The following is a 10,520-nucleotide window of genomic DNA, read 5'->3' on the forward strand; positions in this document are numbered from 1 at the left end:
TACACACCTATAATACAGCATTTGGAAGGAGGAGGCAGGAGAATCACGAGTCAGAAGCCAGCCTAGAGAGACCCTGTCTCAAAACAAAGTCTCTTATTGTTCTTCCCTTTGTCCAAGCATTAGCTTCCTTTAATTTTCATAGGCCAATGATACAATTTGTCTCTGGTTGCTTTTAAAGTAAGAGTCTGAAACAAAATTATCTTTCAAAGTATCTCCCCTTTGAACCATCCCCAAAATGTACTGAACTAACAGTCAACAATCTTTATTTTCTAACCCTACAAATATCTGAATATTAAAGGACCAGAAAAAGACCAAAGGTCTCACCAAAGGCCTTATCTCAGTGTTGTAAACTCTGCTCCCATGCATGCTACTCTATAGGGATGGGGCTGGAAAAATGATGAATTATTAAAGTTCTTAATATCATGTGGAGCCAGAGGGGCCATTAATGTAGCTGTGCAGTACCATCAAGGTGTAAATTATTTACAGAATGTACAGAGCAGTCACAACAGTGTGAGGAAGACAAACTCAAGTTTCAGAGATGCAGCATTTTCTTCTGCCCAGTCACATATGTGCACTACTGAGTCATCAAGTACAAAACAGAGCAGTGGAAGGATGAGCTGTGGACTTCAACACAACAAAGCCTCTAATAAATGGATTCCTTGCAAAAGTTAAAACATAAGAAAACATATCTATGGTGACACATGCCTATAATCCTAGCTACTCGGGAGACTGAGGCAGGAGGATCACAAGTTCAAGGTCAACCTGGACAACTTGAGAGAGTCTGGCTCAAAATTAGTAACAAAACAAACAAACAAAAAAATTAAAGAGGGCTGGGGATATAGCTCAGCAAGGCCAGGTCCAATCCCCAGTACCACAAAAAAAAATTGTCTAATATTTGGGGTATGACAATGCTTCATTTATTTATCCAGCATAATACTTTCTTTTGTGAATAAATTCCTATTTTATAACAATGTACCTAGCACAATTTAGTTTTTAAAGTAATACTCAGGGTCATTATTATATCCAATTATTGTGCTGTGATTTAACATGCTGATGATCTGAGTAGCATTGGGAGTATAATGAACTAAACACAAGAATCTGAAACAACACTTAAAATCCTGTCTGCTTTTATAGGTTTGCTCTTCCTTTACCACTAACGCTTTACACTAAAAGCTCTCACTTCTTGGAACTGCTAGCTTTCCTGCCTGTAATGGTCTACTTACCTTTTTTCTAATTTGGTGCTTCTAATCGTCAGGCTAGGGAACCCAAGGGTTTACTAGCAGTCTCTGAATTAGGAGACAATAAGATCTGAGTGACAGTTTTCTCTACAAATAAATGATTCCTGGAATCATTTTTGCTTTACAGTTAAACAAGAGAGAGAAAGAAATACTGAGTAAATATCTTCAAGATAAATAAAATCTTCTAAGACATAAAGACAAATTAAAGTTTCTATCCTTCACCCGTACTACTTATTTGCAATACATTGTACAATATCTTTTATATGAATTTAAAAAGTTAGAAGTACTAGGAAACTGCGAAAATTTATTTCAAGAATAAAAGGAGCATGTTTTATTTGCTTCTTTTATGCTTCCTTGGGGTCTTAATGATTGAAAATACTTTTTCATTTGGGAATATAATAACAACAAAATATGAAATAAGCAGGCATGGTGGCTCAAACGTGTAATCGCAGGTGCGTGGGAGCCAGAGATTTGGAAGATGGCTGTTTGAGGCCAGCCTGGGAAAAAGAGTTCAGGAGACTCCATCACAGCCAATGGCTACATGTGGTGACAAGCCTGTCATCCCAGGGACGAGGGGAAGCAAAACAGGAGGATGGAGGGCCACACCAGACTGGGAAAAAAAGTAAGACCCTATCTAAAAAATAACCAGTGCACAAAGGTTGGTGGAGTGGCTCAAGTGGTAGCGCCCCTGCCTAGAAAGTGTGAAGCCCTGAGTTCAACCTCCAGTACCACTAAAAAACAAACAAACAAACAGGTAAAAGAAGATAAATAAGAGGTCACAGAGGTCAGTGTATAAATGAGATCTGAAATAGCATGATGGTCCAACATCACCACTGTTTCTGAGTATTCATCTATTGGAATGCAGGTACAGGTATAATCCACTTTCCAGGGTAAAACCTTAATTAATTGGAACTGTTCCCCTCATTAACTAATTAAAATCATAATCTAAATCATTTTTAAATTACAACTTCACGTGAAAGATGCCAATACAAAGATAGCCTACCAAAGATTTGATAACCTATATCACAAGATTAATGCTTCAGAATGACTCAATGATACCACATCTAAGAAACTTTACTCATGTAAGTATGTAAAGAAGCCGGGTGCCAGTGGCTCATGCTTGTAATCCTAGCCACTAAGGAGGCAGAGATCAGGAGGATCACGGTTTGAAGCCAGCCTGAGCAAATAGTTCTGAGACCCTATCTGGAAAACCTCTTCACAAAAATAGCGCTGGTGGAGTGGCTCTAGGTGAAGGCCCTGAGTTCAAACCCCCATACCACAAAAAATAAATAAATAAATAAATAAATAAAGATATATACTACAAAATTTATAGTATTCCCCGTATCTTAAAAGAAAACTGTATGGTTATCAAAAATTCCACACAACGGAATTATCTGCAGCCAGTAAAAAGAGTAATATAAATATATAAAGTACATAATATTTCTTCATCTATGTGCTTTCAAATGGAAAACATACAAGAAACAACAGTGAGTTTTCCTTAGAGTGACAAAAGAATCTGTTACTCTTCTACCTTAAAGCCTCCGAACCATTTTTACTAAGTTTACAATGGGAAAGCATTGCATTACTTAGAAATAAAATCACCATAAAATAACCTATCTTCCCTGAATGTGTTGAGAAATAAGATTTTAATTGTACTTTTCTGAGATTAGAATTCTTCCTATGGGGCTCTGGGTAGAGCACAGTGGTAGAGGACTTGGACCACAAAAACAAAACAACAACAGCAACAACAAAAAAATCATCCTACACAATGAGTCCAGAATAATGGCACAAATTGACCAATGCAGGGGAATGATGACACTGGACAAGCAAAAACAAAACTCAGGAATGGCATAGTCCCCCTAATCAGTAACACACCCGAGAAAGACAGTGGAAGGTATTAGACTGTGTTTTTAGACTGATTTATGAAATAGTAAATTTCACTTTCTTTTGGTTTTCCTTTTTTGTTTTATTTTGTTTTGATTTTAGACATAAGGTCTCACTAAGTACCCCAGGCAGGCCTGGAACTCACAATTCCCCTGCCTCAGCATCCTGAGTGCTGGCACTGCAGACTTGCATCACCAGGCCCAGCTCTAAATTCCACCTTACAATCCAGTGACTGGCCCGAATTCAAGTTAACACAGTGGTTATCCAGTGAACAGTACAAAATCATGGAGTGTTACTCTCTTCCATGTTTTTAATATCCGCCTCCCCTTCTCCTTTAGAATAAAATAGGCCAGGTGTGGTGGCACAGCCTGTAATCCTAGCATTCAAGAGACTGGGGAAGGAGAATCATGAGTTCAAGGCCAATCTGGAATCACAACAAGACCCTCTCTCTCTCAAAAAGAGAAATAGTAAGTTCAAAAATAGTGGAACAAATGTCATTGCTTATACATGGTAATGCATAGAAAGTTACAAAATTCTGCAACATCATTAGTGACCAGTTGGGTTCACATCTTAGCAAGGACTACTTATAATTGTTAAGTGTCAAGTTTTCTAGGGGTAGGTGGACATTAACAACTCATCACTTGCAGTGTAGGTAGAGAAGGCCTAAGCATCACATGGGTTTCTCACTATGAAAGTAACCCCTTGTCCCTCATAGCTATTCTAAGTGGACCCAAGTCAACTGCCTCCTCAAACAAGCACACTTATGCTCGGGGTTAGCTGTGCTTTTCCTGCTGGGACCTGCCACGATTCTGATCACATAAGCAAGCTGTCACAGTCATTTTGAAAGATATAAAACAAAATCCCAAAATGTGTAAAAGGAACTCCAAATTAAGCAGCATTTAGTTACAAATTTATTTACTCCACACTTTACTGTTGCCCTGCTCCTAGTTCAACTTTAAACCTGCTAATCACCCCTAGTTATTCTGGCAGTTGTTCTTTACTCATAACATAATTCTAGTCTCACTTTTTAGGAAAGGTGGGGGAAGGGCAATAGAAGCAAAAGACAAACACCTTGAGAAAGGAAAAGGTTACATTAACTATTCCATTCTTCTGGCTTTTGTTGCAAATCTGAAATTGCTAACTTGGATGGAGCGAGTTACTTAAATTGCTTTTATTTTTGATTTGCATCAACTGAAAGCCCTAATATTTTTTGTGACTGGAATATCACAGACATGAGTTGAGTTATTTACTTTGGCATAGAGAAGAAAATATGGCAAAACAACACTTTCAAAGTACTTCCTAAAACACTGCTAAGCTAGTATGATGTGATCTTTTCTCCATGATAAGTGCCAGGTTTTCATTAGGGCAGCAGGACCTTTCAAGGAATAAAGCATATAAAATGTCATGGGTTGAAGATGAGGGAAATGTATTTTTCATGCATCTGGAAACCACGTGATTATCTTGATATAAAGCACTTGATTACTAATGCTCTGATTACACATCCTGTATACTGCAAAATGCAACCTATTTTTAATAAAATGAAACATAATCAGGACACTAATCTCTATTAAACCATAAGGGAATTTTAAAGAATTCAGCAAAGCACAGACCTCCTAAACTAACATTCAAGAGGCAACAACACTGGGGTGGGGCTGTAGCTCCTGGTAGAGCACTTGCCTGCATGCACAAAGTCCTGGTTCCATCCCCGGCACCACACAACTGCTCTGGCTCAGTGGTTCTTCACCACAGATGCACATTAGCATCACCAGGGAGGATTCTGAAATAGAGGTTGAGCCTCCCTAACCTGGAAATCCAAAGTGCTCCAAATTCCAAAACTTCTGAGCACTGACATAATGCCACAGTGGAAAACCTCACATCTTTACGTCACAATCAGAATACAAATCCTTAGACTAGAACCAAAAACAACACAGAAAAAGCCAGGCACAGTAGTGCATCCCTGTAACCCCAGCAGGACCACGTCTCCAAGGGGGAAGGGAGCACACTGAAAACACTGTGTAAAGTTACCTTCAGGCTGCAAGGTATATGTGAAATGTAAATGAATTTCTTGTTTACTTTTCAGTTTCATTCCCAAGTTATCTCATTGTCTATATGCAAATATCCCAAAATCTGAAACACTTCTGACCCCAAGCATATTGAACAAGGGATATACTCAACTTGTACTGATGTTGGGGCCTCATCCCACAATAATCAAATCAGATTCACTGGGGGGTGAGGCCCAAGCACTGAATTTTGTAAAATCTCTCAGCTCTTTAACGGGCTGAGAATCACTGCACAAGTTCAGAAACCTACGTAATATACCAGTCTCACAAGGCGAAATTCTGTTAAAATTCTTTTTTTTGTGGGGCACCAGTGGCTCACATCTGTAATCCTAGCTACTTGGGAGGCTGAGATTGGGAGGATCACAGTTCGAGGCCAGCCAGGGCAAATAGCTCAAGAGACCTTCTTCCCCCATCTCCAAAATGGCCATGTAAAATGGACTGGAGGAATGGCTCAAGCGGTAGAACACCTGAGTTCAAACCCCAGTTCCACACCCTGCCACCCCCAAAAATTCTTTCTTTTTTTTGAGACAGGGCTTTGCTATGTAGCTCAGGCAGGCCTCAAACTTGACATACTCTCGTCTCAGTCTCCTGAGTGCTGGCATTATAGGTGTGCCTACCATGTCAGGCTTGGTTTTCTTTTTTATAATGAGCATGTATGTGATGCCTAGCTTTATAATTTTTTTAATGTTTTCAAAAGTAAGATTTTAAAAATGAAGTCCAAGATAAACACAGCAAACCATAATTATAGATTCTTGGATAGACTCTTGGCTACATATTTCACTGGAAAGAGACTAGGGATGTAGCTCAATGGCCTAGCATCTGCAAAGGCCTGGGTTAGATCCCTAGCACCAAAGTACTACTAATAATTTTAAAGAAATACCATGTCATTGCCATGCCTTTCATTGGGAAGGAGGGCAGAGATAGGAAGCTGGGGAATGGAGCCAAAGGCAAGGTTAATGTCCCTAGGTTACTCTTTTCAATAGGAGCCCTGTCTTTCCTAATTCTTCAGCAATTGTTCCAATGCTCAGCAAGATCATATCAAAATGGGCAAAGGCTGAACATCAAAGTTATTATGGGCATACTTAGCACATTTTCTTCTTTCCAAATGGGTCTCACATCTAAAATTAGGTGCCATTTCAGGGAAACAGAATTAGTGCAGTCAATGTTAAGAGAATTAAACAGATTGCCCACAGAAAACTAAAAGATATGAAAAGTTGGTGGGGGGGGAGCGACTCAGTGGTAATGTGTGATTAGCATATGTGAGGCCTGGGTTCAATCCCTAGCACTAGAAAGGAAAAAGAAGAGAAGTTTAACATATCAAATTAGAAAAACAATTCAAAGATGCTGGTCAATGCTAGGGCAAGTGTGATCAAACAGCGACTCACATGCCAAAAGTTTACATCTTTTCCAGAACGAGCACAGTTCTTCACTCTTGACTCTACACCTGAACAGAACACTTCCATAGCAAGAAGATTCACCCCTTGTTTCCTGCCTATGGAGGCCCACAAGCCTCACTGAATGGCCAGCCCCAGTGTCAATCTCACTTCTCTATGATGCATTATGAAAAACAGTATGAAGTCATAACAGAAAAAGGTAGTAAAAAAGACAACAATGACTGAGATAAATGTGTAAGATTTTAGTAGAAGGGAAAACCTAACATCTCTACTTAGGGCTTCATGCTTGCAAGGGAGCTGCTCCACCAACTGAGTCACTTCTCCAGTCCTACCCTTTCTTAAGAGGACTAATTTTCATTTCATCATCTTGTGGTTTAAAGCAATTCAAGTGGATGCTATGTATATATTCATTCATTCACTTGTTATTTGGTGGTACCAGAATTTGAACTCAGGGCCTCACACCTGCTAGGCAGTCACTCTTACTGCTTGAGCCACTCTGCCAGTGGAGAGTTTTTATATTTCAGCTGGACTGTCCGACTGCAAAGTAAAGTTACATAAAAAATATTTCCTTCTTAGTTTTCTTCAACATCTCTATTCTCTACATGCAATACAAATTTGCAAGAAGCCAAGAGCAATAGCATAGGCCTGTAGTCCCAGAACAAGTGGAAGGATCACCTGACCCTAGGAGTTGGAGACCACCAGCCTGCACAACATAGGAAGACTGTCTCAAAAAACAAAAACAGTTCATTTTCAGAGAATTAAACAAGAGCTGGATGTTAGCCAGGCATTGGTGGCTCATGCCTATAATTCTATTTGCTTGATCGGATGAGATTGGGAGCATGAAGGTTCAAGGCCAGTCTGCGAGAATAGCTCAAGAACCCCCATTTCCAAAATAACCAGAGCAAAACAGATTGGAGGCATGGCTCAAGTGGGAGAGTCCCTGCTTTGCAAGTATAAAGTCCTGTGTTCAACCCCAAAACCCCCCAAAAGCCTGAATTTCTGAATTTTAAACTTCCTGTATTTATTTATTAAGGCCCTGGGGATTGAACTCAGGGCCTTGCACTTGCTAAGCAAGCGCTCTACCACTTAAGCAATGCTTCTAGTCCTTTTGCTTTTTTTCAACTTCAAACAGACTAGCCTCAGACCATGATCCTCCTACTCCACCTCCCAAGTAGCTGGGATGGCTGGCATGCACCACCACACTTAGCAAATTTACTGGAATGTATAAGATGTTCAAATCACCTCCTACCATATCACCCTTCTGCTTCAGTAACCTTCTTCCAACTAGACTGTACCTCCCCAAGTTTCTAGAACTTCCAAAATGGGGCTGCCAGCTGGGGACCAAGAGTTCAGTGCATGAGCCTGTGAGGGACAATTCATATTCAAACCATAACACCAACTATATGGCATGGTGGAAAAGGCAAAACTAAGGAAACTGTTCAAAGATCAGTGGTTGCCATGGATTTGGGGGGAGGGGAGGAATGAGAGGTGATAGGTGAGATAAAGATTTGTAGGACAGTAAAACCATTCTGTATGATACCATAAAATGGGTATGTATCAATACAAACTTAAAAACCCATAAAACGTACAACAGAAAGAGTAAACTCTAAAAGCTGGAATGTGGCTCAAGTGGTAGAGTACCTGCCTAACAAGCACAAGGCCCTGAGTTCAAATCCCAATACCACAAAGAAAAAAAAAAGTAAACTCTAAACTATGAACTGTGATTATCATGTATCAATATTTACTTATCAACTGTAACAAATGTACTACATGAATGAAGGATGAAAAAAGTAAATGAAGAATAGTGAAAACTAGTCATAAAAAAAGTTAACCAATATTCTTGGTCTCACAGTGGTTTGCATGTATGCACTTGGAATTAAAGCAAAATGCTACAGAGCTTGCACCTAGAGTATCCAGTTAAGTTTTGAAAAAAAACCAAAAAATATCTTAAGAGAGTCTCTCATTAAGAGTAGCAAAAAGTATATGAATAGGTTTCAGAAAAGCAGAATTAGGCCAGGGTATAGCTACCTAGCAGAGTAGCTGCCTAGTATGCAAAAAACCATGTGCTGATCCCCAGCACTGGGGGCGGGGGGAAGGAGGGAAAATTAACAAATTTTGTTCATAATCATTTTGATGAGCACCAAAAGTTTAAAGACTTGAGTTAGATTATTAAGAGCACTGCATGAGTCTTAAAAATCCAAAAACAGGGTTGGCAGAGTGTCTCAAGTGATAGAGCACCTGCCTCATAAGGGTGGGGCCCTCAGTTCAAGCCCCAATGCCACCCCCCAAAAAATCCAGGATTATATAAGTGAACGCAAGTGTACTTGATGATTTTATAGCTAACAGAAATTGCTGAAGAATGTTTCATTTGTCAGATTAAAATAGCACAATCTGAGCTTTTACTATTCTAAGAGTTTTTCTGCTTGCTTTCTTTTTTTGTGGTTCTGGGAATTAAACCTGGGGTAAGCAGTCAACCACTGGAGCTATGCCTCTAGCTCTCCAATTACATTTCTACAACAGAACTGCACTCCAAAACATTTCACTGCAACAGAAAATGTTAATTTCATAATAGGACATCTAGGTGGTGGTGCACATCTGTAATCCCAGCTCTCTGGAGGCTGAGACAGGAGGATGGTGAGTTGGAGGCCAGCCTAGTTACATAGCAAGATCCTGTTTCAAAATCAAAACAAATTTCTAAATGTTGCTTGGCTTTAGAGAATATGCCTTGATTAATCAAAAATCAAATTTAGATATAAATACATCTTACCTAAAATTATTTCTAATTATCGTTGTATAACAACAGAGGATTGTTTTTATTTCTTAGTACTGGACATCCAACCAAGAACTCTCACATTTTGGCAAGCACTCTACCACAAAGCTATATCCCCAGCCCCAATGGGGGGATCTTAAAAAGCAGGCCACATTTCTTTTCCTTTCTTTTTTTTTTTGGTGGTACTGGGGTTGAACTCAGGGCTTCACAATGGGAGGTAGGCACTATATTCCAGCCCACTAGGCCACATTTATTTCTACCACAGATACATGAAATCATATTGTGTTTAAACCGGTGCCAGATTTACTGTCATAATCTGTTCCAAAAATTTCTTAGAAAAAGGCATTTGCTGTATAACAAAGATGATACGCTAGGTTTACTTCAGACTACACTGTGCACTGGCAAGAATTTTAAAATGAGTCAAAACAACCAGAACTAGCTACAGGTGTCACTGAAACAACAGAAGGTATAATATATAACAGAAGCACGTTACATTGTAATTCTATGTTTGCTTCAACATTTGGCCGATTTTTTTCTTTCATTTTTATTTTGGCAAACTCGGGTTGAACTGGGACTTTGCACTTGCTAAACAGGCCTCTACCACTTGAACCACACCGCCAAACTCATTTGGTTAATTTTCTCCATGACTATATGAAGTAGCTTTCTTTCCTATCTATGCTAACCTATATGTAAATAAATACTTAACTTCTACCAAACAGACCTTCCGTGCGTATTCTATGTGCAATGAAAACCCAAATAGTCTCTGTATTCTAATTGTATTCTTTCTTTTAGTGACGATTGTTTTTTGGAGACGACTCTATTAGAAGTCAATTAACAAACATGTTGTTCAGCAGGTGACAGAGGAATAACTGTATATTGGTAGCCAAGATCCTGTAATTGCGAGTCATGCTTACTGTTGTTTCTAATGGCACTAGGCTGACTGACACCAATTCACTCTCTAGGTGCCACTACCTAATACAGGCCCATCAAGATGAAAACCCAGCAGCGGGGACTCCAGCAGAACTCATTCAATTGCTATTCTTCTTTTTCAGTATTAGACAAAGAGGTTTAGTTTAATATTCTGGGTTCTTTGCCACAAGGAAATGCACTCAAAACAATTCAAGCATCACGTGATTTTATAAAAAATACCCCTTCCCTTCTTCATGGTGATGCC

The 10,520-nt window shown here is 39.3% G+C and overlaps 1 protein-coding gene across 4 annotated transcripts in view; it reads right to left on the reverse strand.

Annotated features, from left to right (window-relative positions):
* Positions 1-10,520, reverse strand: part of Lrig2 (leucine rich repeats and immunoglobulin like domains 2) — a 74,748-nt gene that overhangs the window by 63,377 nt on the left and 851 nt on the right. The window lies entirely within an intron of this gene.

The sequence above is a fragment of the Castor canadensis genome, chromosome 12 (genome assembly GCF_047511655.1).
Source record: "Castor canadensis chromosome 12, mCasCan1.hap1v2, whole genome shotgun sequence".
NCBI classification, from domain to species: domain Eukaryota; kingdom Metazoa; phylum Chordata; class Mammalia; order Rodentia; family Castoridae; genus Castor; species Castor canadensis.